The 20,762-nt window shown below is 33.7% G+C and overlaps 1 protein-coding gene across 1 annotated transcript in view; it reads right to left on the bottom strand.

Moving 5' to 3' along the window:
* The window catches only part of LOC119071045 (somatostatin receptor type 2-like), a 76,466-nt gene extending 56,619 nt beyond the window's left edge, over positions 1 to 19,847 (bottom strand). Inside the window, exon 1 of the mRNA XM_037175647.1 lies at positions 19,085 to 19,847. The gene's annotated coding sequence lies outside the window, so the exon portion shown is untranslated. The remainder of the gene's footprint in view (positions 1 to 19,084) is intronic.
* Positions 19,848 to 20,762: the final 915 nt, after the last annotated feature.

Genomic DNA, 20,762 nt, shown 5'->3' with positions numbered 1-20,762 from the left:
TTCAATTCTGGCATCAGTTGTAAGTGTAAAAGCTCTAGTTATCTCATCTGTTATCGACTGTAACGGCTACAACAAGAGATGACATCCAATTGCGATATATATTGTGAAATATATGTAAAAACAATTGAAGTAGAAGATTTTCTATTGAACGTTAAGTGTTTAAATTTAGATTTTCTCGGGTGGACATGTTTATTTTCTTGATAACTTATAAATATAAAGTTCATTATGTCTTTTGCCTTACTTCATTTATCAACCTAAAACTCTGTAGAGGAGCGAAAAACATGTTCGATCCAAAATTATGTTAGAAAGTGAGCATAGTGAGTGAACATGCGCACTCGGAACATAGTTTTTTTTCTCTGTTATATTACCACAAATTGTGGTCCACAATACCAGGACTTTGGAATTTAATCCCATAAAATTCCTAAATATTCTTAAAAAATGCTTAAATTTTGTAAGTTTTCAGAAAATTTTGCATACAATCCCCGCCTTATCCGTATGCCACTTCCAAAAGGTTAATTGAATAGAAAAGATGTCCGCTTTTTCAGCATCTACTTTGACTAATAATAGTCTCAACTGCAATAGTTAGTCCTTAATAAAGGAGGCCGAAATCGAAGACTTTGTACGCGAATCAGTTTTCGGACCACCCTGTACTTTCCATAAGCATTTTGTTTGTTTTTAATCCTGCTCTAAATTCAAGGTTTTACATTTGCCAATTAAAATGTAGAAGTAAAGCCCTTTTCTTGAAAATCACTCCAACTTTGGCCATTTTTTCCGACCCATCATTAACTTTCCACAAACGTTTTAAATTCAGCATTATATTGAACGCAAAGTGTGAAAGACACTAAACTCTCCCAATAAACACTTTAACATGGTTCGGACCTCACTGTGGAGGCTGACCCTTCAGTGGCCTTACTTTCCGCTCTGAAGCATGTGAAAGTATCTTTTTTCGTTTTTTAATACAATCTATTGGCATCGAAGTACTAGATTTTGGTGAATGTCGTGGAATGTGTGCCACGTTGTTCTAATCAAACGTAAAATCTACTACTTCCAAGTCCAAGAAACATAAATGATTGTGAATGCAACGTGTAGCATCTGTTGAAATTTGTATTAGATCTGTTGTTACCTTTAATTTACAGCGTAGCTTAAGTTTGATGCAATGTCTTTTACTTCGTTAGTTTTAACGTCCGTATGATTACAATATGATATGAAAACATTAGCCAGAGTAAATCGGTTACGTTTGACGTCGTTACAGGCTTACATATTACGTAAATCCAAGTTTTACCCTCCTCCTTTATAGTTTCGAGAAAAGTGAATGAAATTCGATTTATATTTAGAGAAGTCTAATGATTCATTAATATTAAAATAACGCAATTTATTCATCACACACAATGTTGATTCCGCTAGCCCACCACCAGAAATTCCAAAATGCAAAATTCTTCCAAAAACTTCACCATTACAAAAGATTTATATTGAGATTTATGTATCATCATCATCCCATATAATACATATAAGATCATTAAGCCAAATTTACTTTCAGCTTAAAAATTTATTCAATGTTTTTATACGCACAGTTAGATACTTTATTTGCAAAACATTTTTTTTCCTATCTCGAGCTATGTTCTCGTCGAGAAACTGAAACTGAATTTTTCTTTAAAACCTTTGAATTTTAATGGGCTTTATACATGATGCTATATCATGGTTTTTGATGAAACGACGGCTACCCATGTAGCTTTGCATTTTGCATGAAAATGTACGGTTTCCCTCTATGCTTTGTGTGTGTGTATAAGGCACGTTGAAAATATTATGTAGTTTCCTAATGAATAAATGAATAAGTGTAATGAATAAATTATAGTTTGTGTCACATAACAGGACAGAAAAATAAATAAATTGACATGAGATGTATGAGCTATGCTAGGTACACAGACATTCAGTTTTATGGATATCACAGGTGCGATGAACGGCCTTTGATCGGATAGATGCTATATATTTAATATACGAGACAGACGCAGTTGCTGAAATCCTTTGTCTACGTTCATTGGCTCATTACAGTTCCTACTAACATGCATTTCTTGCACGATCAACATTAAAATCTAATTTATTATGTGAAAGTTAATACTGCCAAAGAGCGAAATGAGCATATCATGAGAATAGAGAGTGTTAATTATGTAAAATAAAGCTGTGCTGTGAGGTAATCCCTCAAAAACGCAAGCAAGTAAATCAGGACAACGTATATAAAGCAGAAAGATTTAAAGTTACATAAAAGGCGGTAAAATATGCGAGGCTCTACAGGTAGTGGGTGCATTTTTTGTCAGACGTGTCAAAGTTTGAGGCACTCGTGACGAACAGTATAATACTTAACACTGGTTAATATTCGAGGTCTCGTAATGAGGTACGTAAAAGAACCTGAGGGTTGAAGCTGTCGGATGTACTTAATCAAGATTCTTGTTTAGTAATTAAACATTTTTGTGTTGTGTGTTTTATTCACACCAAGAAATTACGACTTTACGAAAGATTGCTTATTAACTGATCAGAAACGGCCAGTCATCTGTTATCGACGATGATGATAAAACTGAGCGATGAGCTCTGAATGGTATCCTTTTATTCTATGAAGATGTGTGTTTAAACAACTGAAGTTATAGATTTTCCATGGATTTGGCTATTGTCTTGTGAGAGCACTATTGAAGGCCTGTATTTCCACGACAGTTCGTTCAAACGTAATTTTCACTGTACCGTCAAGTAAACGGATTACTAAGCCACGTCAGTAGACAAACCCCTTTAAATCCGAAATATTTTTACGAAATTTTTGTAAAATGTTTTAAAAATAGCTACAAATTTCGTTGAGTTACTAAAATATTGTTTTTTTTGTTACCGTTAAATTTCACATATTTCGTTAAATTTTACAAATTTCGTTAAATTTCACATATTTCGTTAAATTTCACATATTTCGTTAAATTTCACAGATAGGTCTGTTCCAAGGCCATACGAATTGTCAAATTTCATTCGTAACAACATAACCTAAACAATTTCTCATGAAAAATGAGCTTCCGAAATTAGCGCGAAGCAGCTTCAATACGTAAAATTTTTTGAAAGCTGTCACTATAAGTATACGGCGCCTCAAAATATTTGCAAAAAACAAAGGTTATGTCGTCTGTGGATGAAATCGTCGTGGTTCGGGTTGTCAAAGTTCGCGTTTACAGTTATTTGGAACAAACCTTTTTCGTTAAATTTCACAAATTTCGTTAAATTTCACGAATTTCGTTAAATTTCACAAATTTCGTTAAATTTCACAAATTTCGTTAAATTTCACAAATTTCGTTAAATTTTGCAAAATTTCGTTAAGTCTACACAACGATGTGGTCTGTTCTTATAATTTTCCAACAGCAAAGAGTGATTTTCGAAAAACAGCATGAAATGGAAGACTGGGTCAAAGAGAAATAATTCACCTGATAGTTATTTATGAACTATATTTGGTTTGAAATTATTTTAATTTGGAAAGTTGTTTTGAAATATGTCGCTTCTGTTCTATTGAAAGCCCTGTTACCAGTGGTCATTTTGTACAGCTTCACAAATTACCAGAATTTTCTCTAAATCCTCCTAAAAGTTAAATTGCATTTGAAGGTAAAATTTAATTACATTTCCACGTTCCATTTAGAGTGAATAGGTCAACACTTGTTTGAATCTGAATTGGATTTTCCGCACAAAATTCGTTTACCATTTGTGTGGCGAACAAAGGAAAAGTTGAAGTCAGGTTTTCATTTCATAGAACAACACAAAGGCAATTAAATATTGCAACAGTAGTATGACACTGTAAATGACAATTGTAAGTTTTTGAATCAACAACAGTTCCATTATCAGGTTATTTGATATATCCTCGAAATGCAGTTGGTTTAAATAATTCAAAAGACGACTCTATGTCTGCATCTCTCCATGAATTTCGAATTTCTTGTATTATTGTTGTAGGCCTTTGTGAAAGTAACGTCAACAGAAATGAAAAACTTCATCCCATATAAGTACACAGCGAACGTATTCTAGTTTACTAAACATTAATTTTAAATTGTAGTTTCTCACGTTTGCATCTAATGGAAATGTTCGAATGAAAGGTGTGGTCTTGAACTCAATTCAGTGTGCTATTTTGTATTCTATGGCTATACTCACTCACCATGTACTGATGTGGTATTGAGCTAAATAAGTTTCAGCACGACTGTAGACCAGGATGAATGTTTCGGTTTACCATATTAATGTAAAATTCAATTTCAAATTTATGCACTACGTTAAATTGTTGCCGCAGGAAAATTTTATACTAAAAATGAAAAATGTTCGATTTGAACCGTTAGCTCGGTAGACTTTTAATTAGCCTGTCAATAACAAACTGTGTTGAGGATACTGTGCTCAATAATCTGTACACACACATTTCTCGCATCGGAATTTACAATTTTAACCCCCTCCAACAGTCAGCTAAATTAAGTGAAACAATGAAATGAAAACATGGAAAATATACGCTATACCGAAAAACTAGGGCCCACCCTTTGGGTGGGTCAGGTTCTATGACTGCTGAAGTCTTACTGAGACATTGAATTATTCTTTTGTTTTGACTTCAAAACTCCATTCTCTAAATTAAGGCCATAATCTAAGACACACTGCAATGGCTTTAAATTATTGCAAGAATTAACAAATAGAAGGCATGGGTTAGGACATAGTAACAAAGGAAGGGGGCAAAACCTTTTCCGGGAATAACTAACAGAACTACGGTGAACTCATGAACCCATTTGTGAGCCAGATCTCAAAAAATTTGATTCGTTAAATAAACGAATTGAATTGAATTGAGTTTTTTAATGAAGGAAGTAATCGTCCCATCAAAGAAGATCACTCGGTTAATCTTGTCGATCGACGAAATTAACCACAGGAATTTTACGAAACATTACGAATTTCAGACCCCTGTGTATGCAGAATGTACGCAGAAAATTTCTAAAATGTAGTGTAGGCCTCTGTTAGACCCTTTCCAATTACAGAGCTTGAGTAGTTTGTGCGTAGTAGGGCACCTCAAATGAAAGTAAAATGGATGAGTTGTCCCTGTTGCATCAATTCAGTATTTATATGATACCTTGTGCATTGAAAATAGCAACGTTTTGAACGATAAAAACTTTTCATTTTGATTGTTCATTGTTCAGCAGCGAGAATTCAATTTTCAGTTCATTTGATGGTGCCGCACTGAAATAAAACAATTTAGTTCAATTAACCATTTCACAAATTTCCGTGAATCGTTACCGTTTTCCACACCTTAAAGCTGGAAAAAAATTATTTCCACAGAAATTAGCCGAGTTACAACTGAGATAATAAACAGTTAATTGTCCGTAATGGGGCCACAGAGACTTTATTATCGTTTCATTCAACCTGACCGAATGTTAAACTAAATAATTCAAGTCACAAAATTTCAACCCTATAACAAACAGAACCCCAATAAACTTTCGGAGAAAACATTTTGACCCATCAAGCTGTTCCGTTCAACTTGTCAAATTATTATATATTTTTTTTGTCTTCATTTGGCATCTTCTACCAACTTTTGCCAAGTAGTTAATGGCTTAATGGATCACTTACGAAAGAAAAACGAAAAATGTGGAAGACTAAGAAAAACCTTTCTTTGGACGAAAATTTTGAAACTTTAAAATGAATTTTATGAGTACGAGGATTATGTGCGGATTATGTAATAAATATCGCATTTATAATGCAAATGAAAGTGATTAGAATAATGATTCATAAGTTTTATTTTTAGCCAAACATAAATTTATTTTGATTTTTGCATAATCCATTTAATCTAAAATCGGTTCGTATATCTTAAGCCCCATTCTCTGCTTGTCCTAGGGTGGATCGATTTTACCAACCTGAAAATAATCATTACTTTTTCGAATCTGACTACTTTTAAGTACCGCACAGCTGAGCTGCTTGAACGAAATTTATGGGTATCGTCCATCGTGCACGTTCAAGGATGTACCTGCTCCAGTAAACCTTCTTAACGTAATGAAAACTATCTGTATTTCATGTACTTTCCTTCGCCTCTCAAATAATACACCACATGCTACACTACAAAGGACATAGAAAGTGAACTTTTGAAAAGCAAATATGTAAGACAAACCTCTCACATTTCAGAGTTGAAGCAAAGTGAGTGAGTGTACGACATAGCTTTAATTACGTTCACTTCGCAGAGACTAGTTTTGGTCTCTTTTTTTGTTATAAAATTTCCTAATTTTTCCAGAAATTCCCTAAATTTTTCCAGAAATTCCCTAAATTTTTCCGAACTTCACTAAATTTTTCAGAATTTCAATAAATTTTTCAGAATTTTCCCAAATTTTTCCGAATTTTCCCAAATTTTTCAGATTTTTACTGAATTTTCCTAAAGTTTCCAGAGTGTTCTCACATTTTTCAAATTTTCACAAAAATTATTTAATGAATATTACAGAGAAATACAGAAAATACGGGGAAATTTTCCCCCAATAATGGCTTCTGCGATACCTCGAAAATTCGCTTTAGAGCAGTACGGTACTCAAATGTAGTCGAATTCGAAAAGACCGACTCGAAGGCAGTGCCATCGCTGACTTTTGCGGTAGTGTCGATAACAATTTCTACAATCTCGCATTTTCAAATTGGTAAAATTGATCCACCATATTGTTCGAGCTATACAAATAAGGTACATAAGTACACAACAACAGTAAGAATTTTTAATACAAAATTTCTCCCACACAATTTGGTGCGGCTTTCGTCATAACGAAAAGGAAACTGTAAACAATGATCCATGGAATTAATTATTTTGCAAATATCTCAACAAATTTAGTTAGTCTGAACCACTGCTGTTCAAATACCAACAGCGCCAAATAACTCACAGAACACACACAGTCACAGAAGAAAAAAGAGACCGGAGAGCAATTAAGTTAGTTATCTCGGTATAATATATGAAATGGTTTGAATGCAATTCCTAGCTCCGCATAAGTAATACACGACTGAATGTTTGACATAGACAAATTACTTTCCCTTATCCAAGTTCATTCACATTGGATATTCCATGTTTGCATGAAGAAACAAAAAAAAAATCCCCAACAACGTATGGGGAAAGAGCGAGACAGTGTAAGCTTCATTTCGTTCGGATAAAGCTTGATGACCTAAAATTCATTGAATAGATTTGCAAAGGGAAAACAGGACGTGATGATTTGGGTATTATATGTGTATTTTAGGTGTTATTTGCTAGAAGATTCATTTGTCGTTTTACAAGAATTTATATTTATAAACTGTAGAAGCGTATGTATTGTTACCATTGTGTACGAATAGCTTTTGAATACCTTTTACGTTGAAAAGCGTTCGATAAAAAGCTTCCTTTTTTGTAGAAGAACAAAACAATTTGAAAAAATACAGTCCATTGTGTCGGAGATCTTAATATTCGTTTTTTTTATTGTTATCTGTGAGGGGGTGTGGACAGAGCAATTTGATATTGAAATAAACATTTTTCAAAAAAAATCTTTATCAATGAGTACCCGATTAGCATCTCCAACGCATTAACATATCATTGAAGTGTTTATTACCATTTTTTATCAAAAGTTTGAATAATGATTTCATGCGGCTAGTAAGTACCGTTCAATTGCAATACAGTACAATCAGTATATGCAATACGCATTATTAGGTCTTCACATCATGTACGCGTCGCTGCACAAAAAATTGAAGCCACCAGCTGATCTAGCCAAGAAGGAGAAAGCGAGAAGACGAGTTTGAAGTAAAATATTTTTTCAAATTTTTTATTTTGAACATAATCTACTACGTCGTTAGTTTTAACAACCGGTCGCCGCAGGTTTCTGGTGGGTTTTAATTTTTGTTTTTTACACGTTGTTACACGTTATTGTGAATTTCAAGGTATTTTAATTGGGAGGTTACGCTGATCGCTTGGTAAAAAAGGACTTCACCTAGAACAAATTAAAGACCTTGGACATATGTTTGACATTGCAATGTGGGCAACGTAGAGAAAATTACTTTCAAAACCCACCGAAATACCGTGCTTCACTCTTCATAAAAAACACATGCCGAACGTGCCAATCTTAATCTATAACGCTTTTGCCTGTTCATTGCTTATTAACTTTTGTCGATATCACATGATTACTCTCTTGCTCAAAACCAGTTTTTCGCATTTTTTGGTCACAAGACAACAAAGTCCGGTAATGTCTTGTTGGGACATTTTTTATTGAGGCGTGTGGGATACATTAATCGCACTCGGCTCGAAGGTTGAAGGTGTGGGGACGTTGTATTTCGAAAAAATGTCCCAGCAAGACAGTAATCTACCATTTCTCACGTAAACTGACATTGGTGAATTGATGTTTTTTGTTTCGTGGAGAAAGACGGTCTTAAATCTTACATGTGAAAAACATAGGACATTCGACCACTGTTTCAATCTGACAAATAGTTTAAATACGTCTTTCGACGTTTTGCATTAATATGCAGTTCAAAAATACAATTTCTCATCAGGCCATGGCAGTGGTACTGTACAGTGGTAATCGATACAATGCTCTAAGAACACTATATGTACCGACACAACACTAACGTTGTGTTCACCTCTGCGAGAAATAAGAAATTTCAACTCTAGCAAAATTGCGGCACTCGCTTCGCTCTGGTCACAAACATCGCTCATGTTGGAACCTTCTATTTTGTCCCCTCGGTTAACAAAAAACTAATTTTCTTTAGCAAACTGGTGCAGTATTCTGATGATTAAAACGAGGAAAATTGTTGATCGGGAATTTGAATTGCTTTTCAAACCAATTTTTCTCTGAGGGTTGTTTTGGAGACCCAGATGTCTGAAAAGAATTAAAACTGTGTTGTTTATGTTCTCTATTATAACCGTTGGCACACCGATTTTGTTCACATTTTTCGTTATTGTTCTTGCGAGCAAATTGTGTATATAACGAAATTGAATATAAAATTATGTCTCGCTTAAGCCAATAAATCAGACTTCAACATCTGATGCCTCGTTCACAATTTTTAATTAACGAAAAAGTCGTCGGTGCCGACACAAATTCAATGATGAAGTAGTAGCTTACGAAACCCATCTAACCTACTTACATAAAATTTTAATTGACAATGAAAATAAATCGGCAAGTTTGTTGTGCGTACGAACGTACCTGTAATACGTTGAACATGGAATGGTTTTAATTGATCGCTGGAAACAGTGTTTGACTTATAACTAGAGTTTGGATGTAAGTTTAATTTAAAATTGAAGATAAAACCGAACATTGTTCGACAATATTTACATTGTTGCATTTAATTGGAAGCGAGATTGCATAGTCGATTGCATAAATTATGGTAATTTATTCCACATACAAATGACACGACGACATGTTACAAGTAATAACAAAACCAAACTGCAATAAATCTTATGCGGAGAACATTGTATTAATTGAGCTTATAAACGAGCTTATTGTTTGGTTAAATGTATAACAAAACATTAATTTGTTTAACATTCATCGGTCACATTGTAGCTGCTTTAATTGAGCGTTTATGACTGCAATATTTAAACACATTAAAATATGGTCTGAGGGAGTGATTTGCTAGAAATCAATTGAATATTGAAGGGATGAAAATTGATGCAATGAGTGTTTACTATTCACAGTCTCTTATTTTACGCGTACACCTGACGGTGTACCCAGGCATGACATCAATTTAATATTTTAAGTCAATCAATATTTGCTATGCGGGAATGTTTTTCCGTCTTCCGGCAATGTTTTACAGTTAAATTTTCAATGCTTGAACCCAATCGATTGCGTCGTGTACCTTCTGTGAAGTTACATCTGCTTACGAATTTATTCAATTTATTTGTTTGAGAAAAAAAAGTAAATTTCAATTATTGATCCAATCGAACAGAGTTCTTAAAAGGCCGTTGTTGCATTAGTCATAAGATTTTTTTCGGTGATCAATCACATTACATACCATTTTTGGTACAATATTGAAAGTCAATTTTCAACAACATTTCGAGCAGGGAAATGGTTATATCGTATTGTGTTGTGCTCGAAAAGAATATATCACATTGACATGTTTTCGGGTGTCGAAGATTTATATTGTTTGTTCGTTTATTAACACACTTGTCGGTACATCATTTAATATTTAATGTACATTCTTCGAACGGAATTAGTTCAAATCATTAAGTCAATCGACAGACTAATGCGTAATTATTCATCCCTTTTCCGTTTGATACAATATTTATATATACAGACCGTTCACAGAATTACCGGAATGAAGGAGACGTATGAAACTGCGTAGGAATGTGTAATACGTCCTACGATAAACAAGCAAAACAGAAAACTCCTTTCTAAGCTGATGGACTGTTATAAATCAATAGTTATATGCAGACATGGGACATGTTAGATTAATGAATTATAAGATAAATGAAAATTTGTTCATTTTGCTCCGTTACAAATTGGCTAACGATGTTTTTTGGAAGGTAGATATATAATAGTGGCACCACACCAACAAGCAGATAAAAATAATAGTAAAACCATTTCAGATGTTTGAAATGAATTCCAGAGTTCCAGGTAGCTCAATCAGTAGAGCGATGGAATAGAGTCCTATGTGTCACGGGTGCGACTCCCGTGTCAGACATAGGTCATAGGGTTTTTCTTAATAGTAAATGTTCAGTCTCTGCTGTTAGTTAACACTCGTCAGCTCCTATCAACCGTAATAGATCACTAAGATTCCGAACACAGATCTCACACGTCACATTATAAGTCATAATCGTGATTCCAAAATATTACCTACTAGCGATACCTATGTTCTAATAGATCAACCATACGATTTACGGATTTACAATTCACAATTGTGTGTATTCACATCAAAAATCGCCAATTAGTTCAAACAGCCAATGTGGAAACAATCTAACTATAAAAACAGTTAACTGGTTCATCAATTCCGCACCAATTACCAATCCTTTGTTTTTCACAAAACTTTCGGAGAGCACTGCAATATTGCATTTTTTTGTCATCCTACAGTAACGTCGACGAAGCAGTTTTTTGTTTAGTGAAGTAATTTTTGCTGGATACCGAATCGTGACAACAAAGCGAAAGCAAATTTAGTAAAAGTTTAACTTTGTCCTTAACTATTTCAATAAACTACAATTTTCGGATAATAACTGAAATTTATCGTTGAACAGCTACATCTTTTTGGTTCCATAAAATGTCTGTTAACTGGAACACTTTTAAGTTGGAATTTAAATTGACATTTTATGGATACCTGCGGGAAGTGAGGTACAACTCGTAAATGTGCGGTTAAAAAAATACTACAAAATTTCACCACAAAAATTTGAATTTTTCTCGTGGACTGTTTTTTGGAAACATTTTTCCATATTTTCACGAACATTCCTACATTTTTCTCAAATTTTTCCTAAAAATTTTTTTGGGGAAATGAAGTAAAATCTTTACACCTCACCTCAATAACATCTCGATAGCACAGCACGCTGACTGAGGACTTGCATTGAATTATTGAGTTCGTAGATTGGAATTTCAACCAAGGCTGTATACTTTGGGAAGGTCACACAGATCGCCTTTTTATTAGATACGCGGGAACACACCTTTTCCATACAAACAAACTCACCAAAATTGAATTTGTATGGCGTGGTGAATTTTTTGCATGAAACGTGGCGTGTAACCCGCGTGTCTGCATCTGCGTGACCTCCCCAAAGTATACAGCCTTGATTTCAACCGCAACTGTTACTCCCGTTACTAAAGTATAAGTGTTATATGTCTTGTACATTCAGTAAGCTAGGCAAAAAACCTGTTGGTTGACGGCGTGTGTGTGTTCATCACACGAAAACTGGACTTTCCAACTTTTTATTTATTTCTTGTCATGTAAATAACTTATATTGTCTGTTCCGCTATTCACTTGTTGCTAAATTTAGTGAGACTAGCGCAGTGACGCCGGTTCTACAATGTCTATATTTAGCCATCAATGGTATTTATATGAGATTCACTTAATATCAGATTTTCTTTCGTCCCACACTCAACATTGTTATGAATTTTTCATTGACTCTATTTGCATTTACAGAATTACAGTAAACGGTCGTAGGCAAAATTGAAAATAAGTTACATCGCTTTGATTCTTTGAAGCAATTCATAATTGCTTGTTTTGTTGAATCCTTTGGAGTCATTCTTGTACTTAGTCTGAATTTGATATCTTCATATCCACCTCTTGTAACATCAAAGAACAATTTTTGGGAAAACATTTTTTCATATTTTTTTGAATTTTTCCGCATTTTCCTTTTTTCTTAATTTCGAAAAATTGTAGAAAAATTCGAGATTTAAGAAAATATGGAAAAAAGTTTTCGTAAAAGTAGTCCCTGGTAGAATCTCACATTTTCACAGGATGTTCAGTAATGATTAGGTAGCCTAGTTATTTACGTATCTGTTGTGGACGGTATATTTTAGTCAATTTAGTGAGTAGCCTGAACGAAGTGAGAAAATGCCTAAAAAAAACCGTCCACAACAGATGCGTATACAACTTTTCATAAAAGGGGCCGAAAACCAGACAAATTGTGTGTTCTAGTGAGAAAAGTGCAGCACTTTCTCTCCCGTTGGAAGAAAATAGAATTTTTCTCAATCGAACTGTCACTTTTTTTCGTTTTCGAAAATGGTATAGCGAATCAACGTTTTCATTTCGTGGAGCTAACGGAAAAAAACAACATGCACTCATGACTATCGTTGTGTTTACTTAAGGTAGAAATAGGAAATTCCAACTCGCTGCGCTCTGACCGCAAATAATATCGCTTTTGTTGGAATTTCCTATTTTCTCGCAATAACAATTCTTAGAATCCTTCCTTTTTTTCAGAATGAAAAATATTTTTATTCAGTTATGTGAACATGACAATTTACTTGGAACCGTGCATGCTAGTTATTATTCACAAAATGCATCCTACATATTTGACTCGTTAGTGTGATGTGTCCTCGACGATAAAATCGATCAATTCTCATCGTCTCTGTATTTGTACAAATTACATTGAATTTGCGATTTTCCGGAAAATTTTTCGAAAAGAAATATTTTCCTCTCTAAAATGAAATAATTTGAAAGCAGTGCCCCATTCAATGCGAAGTCAATGCATCGATTGTATGTTTTATAAGACATCGTCTACCAAATCGTTTGAATAATTTTCGTGTAAAATAAAATTGATCTAATGATGGGGAAGTGTACACACACACACTCTAAATGGAAGCCAGATAAAGCAAACGAATGAAACGAAAATATTTACGGAGTCAAATGGAGTTCAGACGAGAGAAAATGGAAAGCGAAAACAAAATGTAGACTGAGACTTTAACGTAAATATTAAATAATTATGTCCTACGGCGAACGGGTTACACGGGAAACATCAACGATGCTATCACTTTAAATCAGGTGGCTCGAGTTGGTTATTTGTTCTGTCTGACTTTAATTTCATAAAATTTAAAATTTAAAATTCAACGACATGACAATATTAAATTTGAGATTAAATTTTGTCGAGTGTTCATCAAACAAGTACACACTGGTGCTCAAGTTCATAGAATTTTAACGAAAAAAAATTGAATTGCAAAGTTTGTTGAGAAAATGTATATGGAGAAGTTGCGTAGTTATGTTTATGGGAATTATGATGGAAAAAGTTATGGTTTTGGCTGACCTCTTCCATTTCGTTATTAATATTAGAAGTGGAAACATGGAACAATTTGTACATCAAACAATGTTGGAAATTTATTGCGGTAACATTTCGTTATGGTCAATAAGTTTCACTCATCGTTTTTTATTAAATAAATGTTCAAATTGACGGCGATTTTCTAATTTCATCAAATAAATGTAGTTTTCCAACAGACTTAACAGCCGATGAACATGATCGCATCTCGTATTTATATTTTAAATGTTTTTGCATACTACAAGGGTCGAAAACAGTACTTTTAATTTTTCGGATCAACCAAATTCATATTAAAACTCTGACTTTTCATCTTTTTTCCCTTGTTATGTAAATGACTATTAATCGAAACTATGGATCACTTCGCAGTGTCAATTCATGACCAACTTCACTCTAAAGATAAATCATGCGATTTTGGTTTTGACAAGTTATTGCTCTTAAGTTCCCATTCCACTCAACAAAAAGTACTCCGTTAGAGAGCCGTAAGAGAGCGAGCTGTCTAAAAACAAAGCAAAAATTGAAAAAATTAAATTTTGTCTCTCACACGGAGTACTTTTTTGGTAAGAGGAAACTAAGCATTATTTAAGTTTTACAGAAAAAATGGTCACCTCCAGTTAGGCAACAACAACACCATCTATTGCCATTTCTTTCAAGTTTTGACAGACTTCGCAGTCGCAATCATTCTCATGAAAATATTTTTTCTTTTTTTTTTTTAAATAAAATGTGAAACCTCCGTTGGCCTGGTGAGGTGCCACCAATATACTCATTACTTCATTATTTACTCCTTATTTTCCCTTGAAATAACTTCACTCGATGAAACGTCATTGCAGTGAAATCCGTTCACAAAAAGTAGAGAAGAGAGCTTTCTTACAGTGAACGACATCTCAAATGTCTCACTGTCATTTTTTTCAGAGAATGTCATTGTGAATTTGCAATGACACAATAAAATTCTCAGAAAAATTTGACAGTGAGACATTTGAGATGTCGTTCACTGTAGATGTAAACGTTCTTATTTATTGAACTACAGTCGTGAGCACCTAAAAGTGCCGTCGGGTTATCGATCTCCTATTTAAATTAGTACACTTTATTCCACATAATGACATATGTATGAGTCACAAGATGTGTGGAACAAAGTGGACTAAACAGATAAGAGATTGATGATAGCATGACAGTACTTTTAGGTGTTTACGACTGTAATTTCATTTAACAAAAATCTCTTGACGGTCGCCTGAACAACGGCTGTCCCGTCTAATTCCTAAACCTGAAATTTATTATTCGTATTCGCTTGAACATTTTTGCGATTATATAAATATTTATGTGGCAACACACAAAGAGGATTGTATTTCACCAAATTTATGGCAGTCAGCCCGAGAGACAGACAATTTACAGTTTAAAAAAACAATTTTTCGTGCCATAGTTCTGAATATTGCGACCAATTATTCACGAAATGGAAACGATAATAATTACTTAAGGACATTAAAACCAATTTATGAAAAAAAACGCGCTTTGTGGCTACAGAAATAAAAATAATTTTTTGTTTGCTCTTGCGGTAACATACTTTTTTCCTCCCATTATTGGATACTTGACCGAATTCAATAATGGCATACCATCAGACTTATGTGGAAATAACTCAGTGGAAAGTTTTTGTTATACACTTCGGTATGAGTGGACACTTCAGTCTCAACATACAATAAATATCCCGAGGATGTATATATGGATGGTTTTGATGTACTTCTAATCAATAACCGTGAAACAATGTTTTGTCTGCCATTTCCATTATGTAATATTTCAATAAACAACAATAAAGTGACCAGCCAAATTCTTTTCATAAAAGAAAAACTGGCCGGGTTGGCTGGACGACTGTCCTTGCGACGTTCAGTACCAACAGAATAGTTGCTTTAAATTCGTTTAAAAAGCAATTCGTCTTCTGAAAATGGAAAACCTTCTACATATAGATAAGACATCTTATCAGTTGTAACGAATCGGGAACGTTAAATTGTGATTGAAGTTGTTATCTGGTATAGCTAGTGCGAGAGGACCAAATTTTTCTGACCACCATCTGGGGCCCGGAAATATTAAAAAGTAAAAAAAAATCTTTGGTTATGGTGGTTACGATGCTGTGGGCTGACCATACAATCAGGATATTTTTTTAAGAAAAATTTTGCATATTCCGTTACTCGAGCAAGTGACCACCAGAAAAAAGGACTGCCCGGTGTTGTGCCCGAAAGTTTTTCACCATAGAAAATATAGAATTTTGTGCTATCGGGAGCGGTCTAGTATCGGGCGAGACGATATTTTGGGCTGTCCGCACAGCTCTAATCTAGTATATGGTAACTAGGTCTGGTTTTTTGCATAAATATTTCTTTGAACTTCCTATTTGAATTTTCTTTTGCGTGATGTGAACAAAATGTTCCACGAATTTTGTTGATACACTTTTATCTTCATTGCATACATAAACTCAATTCAACTCGCATGGATTCCACATAGAGAAAGTTTTGCGTATGAATACGATTAGCTCAAGTTATTATCTTAACAGGCGAATGGAAAAAAAATAATTCTTTTGTGGAATCGTCATCTCTTTGCGTAAACAAAAGATTTTCGATCACATCTGGTTCATTTGTATTTGCAATGTTACGCAAACGGCGAGATAATAAACACAGCCGCCACTGTACTTCGTATTACAAGCTGTGAATGTCTGTTTTACTTCTCTATCTCGTTTATAAAAAAAGTGAATGCCATGCCTTATGAACCATCATTGACTCCTTATCCGCTGAACACTGTCGAAAATATATTTTCAAAAATGATTTAAGATGGACGTAAAGACGAAATTCATTTTCTCTCGGTGAAATATTGCTTCGAATAAATTCTGTTCACCGATTAAGCTATATTTCGACAACATTAGAGCGGAGAATTCTAATTAAATAACTTGAACGGAATGATGAGCGTAAGGAATTTATGTGCTTATTTGGTAGGAAAGCAACCACTTCGATCGTTTTCATATTGTTATATGGTATTTTTCATACATTTCCAAGAACATGCTTTCGCAATTAGTGAAAGGTTAACACAATAGTTGCTTGATAAAGGTTACCGAACATAGACCTCTCTAATGGAATCACCTTAAAAGTAAATTGTGTGTGGAAAGTTGGTATCTCGATACGTTTATTTGAAGAGAATAAGCAAAAAAAAAGACGAAAATGTTGAACGGCATGTACTAAATTTACATCGAAGCGAATAATTTATAGGTTTCTGGGATTTACAGTTTCTGGGAATAATCTTTTCACGCAGAAGGTAGTCATAAATGATACGATATTTGATCAAAGTATTTTCTACCGATTGAAACGAACTCTTTTACTTCATTAAATTTAACAATCGCTATGCATTGTGGAAGACGCTTCTTCTTGCAACAGAGCTATAAGTAAATTATAGTGTCAAAATTTCGGTCGTTGTTTCCCATTGGCTAGCTCCTAAAAATATATCCCTGAAATGGATTTTTATAACTTTCATTCTTAGAATGTTCGGGCTGTAAATTTTACAGTATGATTATCAAATCTGCTCCTTCTTTCGCTTTAAGTATTTTTTAAGGTTTTATGTGAAATCTACTACTTCATTGATTTTAACATACATCTATCTATTAATAAAACCAAACTAACAGAGCCCATCATTTATTTTTGTTGTAGCTGTCGATAACAGATGATAGCGCAGTGGAGAAAGTCGTTAATTGTAGACTGTATGTCTGCTGACAAATTCTTTTAATCTCATTAATCACCAAGCAAATGAGAGAAGAGGTGCTGTTTATTAAATAATTGGATCTCATCGAAAATGTATATTTTTCAGGGGGCATACTTGAAAGATTTGCTAGGTTCGCATTGAAACCGACGCACGTTCGCCAAACACTTCCCTTACCTAGATGTCTCCACTACGATATCAAGTTAATGTTGCTGTAGAGAACTGATTGGAAATGTCAGAATTTATTGATGTTGTGGATCGACATAACGTTTTTGTGTTACTCTGTTAAGCAATCTGCACATTTCGAGTCTTTTTAGCAAAGACAACGTTTTCCTACTCATTTTCCCACATTTTTACAAAAATTAAATTTGAGAAATTTGAGTAAAGATAGGAAAATTTAGGAAAAACATTCGAAAACTTGAGAAAATATGAACACGTGTTACCTGCTCCATTACCTGCTTCCCAGTGCAGATATTAAAACAGTCGATTCTGTGGAGTGCGAAAGAGACCGGTCCACAAAAATTCTAATGATTCGTAGACCCCGAAAAACAACTTTTCAGACTACGGAACAACTTCAGGAGGTGAAAAATCAAAAACTAAAAATTTTCGAGTAGCGTTACCATTTTCACCTTCATCAAAAAAAAGGGTTTAAGATATTTTCGTCCATCCATATTTTTGTCAGTCTATACCGTCTCGCTATGATAATCAAATGAAAAAGTTTGAAAAAAAATGAAACCTTGACCAAAGAGCAAGAGCAGAGTGGATATTCTGCTGTGATGGCTCATTCTGCAGGTATTTAGATAGAGAATGTTATTAAAAGATTTTTTTAAATATTTTGATCTAGCTATTACATTTTTGAGTTTTCCGGGGTCTATGGAATTCTAGAATATTTTTGTGTAACGATCTCTTTCACGCCACAGAACCACCTACAACAGAGACATTCACCTAAAAACTCAAATTCTTATCGATGGCATTTATGACAACTGAAAATGTTAACGGCAATCATTTTGAATGAAATGTGTCAATTTACGTGGTAATTTATCCTCATTCTCTTTGTGTGTATCTAATCCCATTAAGCATATCATTTCATCGATTTCTCGGCGCAATTACATTAATTTTCATCAAAGTGTTATCTCAAATTCCAAAAAAAATAATAAATAAATTGGCGCTGCATTCACGTTTGGCTAAATGGAATGTATTGGAACAGAAACAAGTCTAATTGGATACGTAAACAAAAAGTGCTCGCATTACCAATATGCACGTCTGTGTGTAGAACTACTAAATCTCGAGACCTTGTTTACTTTTTAAAATGAAAACAAAATGCTATCTCCGACCTAAATGTATGTAAAACGTGAACATGGAACATTGGAACATGGAACACGATCGTACATTAATTTAAATAAATTTATGAACGGCGTTTTTTTTAAACCATGTTTTACCAGACGTATTGTGCTGGTAGAGACAAACATTTAATTCTCTCCGGCTTAAAATTGAAAAATAATATTTACCCATTTTCAATACGAATTTATTTGGATGCAAAAAAGGGAACCAACAACTGAATTAGTTAATATCAATATCCGAATATTTATAAATGTTTGATACATAAATGCTCAGATGAAGTACACAAATTCGAATTATTTACACAATGTGCACGGAAATAAATAAAAAACAGATTTAATATGCTCAACTCACCATAAAACGATGTTATACAACACACAACAAAAAATATTTTGTAAAAATTTTGTATCTTCCAACGAAAATATCGAGCACACGAGTCAATTCACAAAAAAAAAAATTTTTGTGGATAACATAAACGTTTTTCAGAGTCGCAAATGTAAACCGCGAAGCCAAAATCCAAACAAGAAGAAGAATCCACAACGACATAAAAAAACCCGATTGTGTCTGATACAGTCCATTAATCCTATCCGAAAGTTGTTTATTTACTTTTCAAAATCCAATTCAAATTTTCCGACGTAATCACATTATTTCACTTAATAACAATTTGGTATTACCATCACGTACGGATAATACGGAATGGGACTCGAACCACTAAATTTACATATTTAGCTTTCGGTAAAGCGGTATACGTAACATATATGATTAACACGTACGGCAAATTGAAATTTTACAACAAAAACTTGTAAATCTTCTACAATTTCGACATTTCGATATGTCCCATGTCAACAGGAAGGAAATATTGAATAATTTATTTTTGACTCTTTTTTTCGCAATTTAACACCACAAACTGTGAAGAATATACACAACTGTGCTGATGGAAAATCACACGAGCCAAAATACAATACTTTACACCAAAAGCCAAAATGTACAACGAAACCTGTTTTTTTTTATTATTTCGTTTCGTTGTTGTTTATTAAAATATATCGTCGAGAGTGGAGCAACGTTTTTATTTTTCGTGGAAAAATAACAAGTTCTCTCGTTCACTGTTCCAAAACGACTAAATTTTCATGGAAATGTCTCGGCACAGACAGCTGTTCTAAAACTGAATGGGTGTGTTGTTAATATAGCGGTGTATATACTCGTGTCGGATATGAGAAAAACATAGAAAATTGCCGGTTAGAAAATGGAAAACAAGATATTTGATCGTGAATATAGGATAAATGGGAAAGTTTCGTGTATATTATGTTGGCCAGGGCCTAATATTAGTAGACGTTTTCGCGCAATTTATGAAATTTCATTTACTTTTGAAAATTTTGGTGAAATTTTAGTTAATTTGGTGAGGAAAAAGGAAACTTTAGGGAAATTAGTTAAACTGTTCTCACATATTCGGTCTTGCTAGGTGCTTCAAATAGAAAATGTTTTTGCGGAATTAGTGAAATTTAGGAAAATTTGGATAAATTATGAAAATTTGTTGAAATTCAGGATTTGTTGAAATTTAGAGAAATTTGATGAAATTTAAGGAAAATTGGTGAATTTTGGGAAAAGTGAAATTAGTTTAGGTGTTAACTGATTAACTGCAAAAATATTAGAAAACATTTTTGCGAAATTAGTGAAATTTGGGGAAATATGGTAAAATTTAGGAAAATGTTTGTTAAATTCAGGGAAATTTGATAAAATTCAGGGAAATTTGATAAAATTCAGGGAAATTTGATAAAATTCAGGGAAATTTAATGAAATTTAGGGAAAATTGATGAATTTAGGGAAAAGTAAAATTAGATAAACTCTTTCCAATTATTAGGCCCTGCCAGTAATTAATGAATTAGTGAAATTTAATGAAGTTGCGGTTTCACATTGCAATGTGTCACGTTGTAAATGTCGTAACGTTATTAATCCATATGGAATAATTACGTCGATGTAATTGTAACTTCTTATATTTCCGAAACTGTAGTGAAATTTAAAAAAATTAGTGATT

The sequence above is a fragment of the Bradysia coprophila genome (genome assembly GCF_014529535.1).
Source record: "Bradysia coprophila strain Holo2 chromosome IV unlocalized genomic scaffold, BU_Bcop_v1 contig_106, whole genome shotgun sequence".
Classification (NCBI taxonomy): Eukaryota; Metazoa; Arthropoda; class Insecta; order Diptera; family Sciaridae; genus Bradysia; species Bradysia coprophila.
The sequence above is the reverse complement of the archived record's forward strand: the minus strand, read 5'-3'. Positions and strand labels throughout refer to the sequence as shown.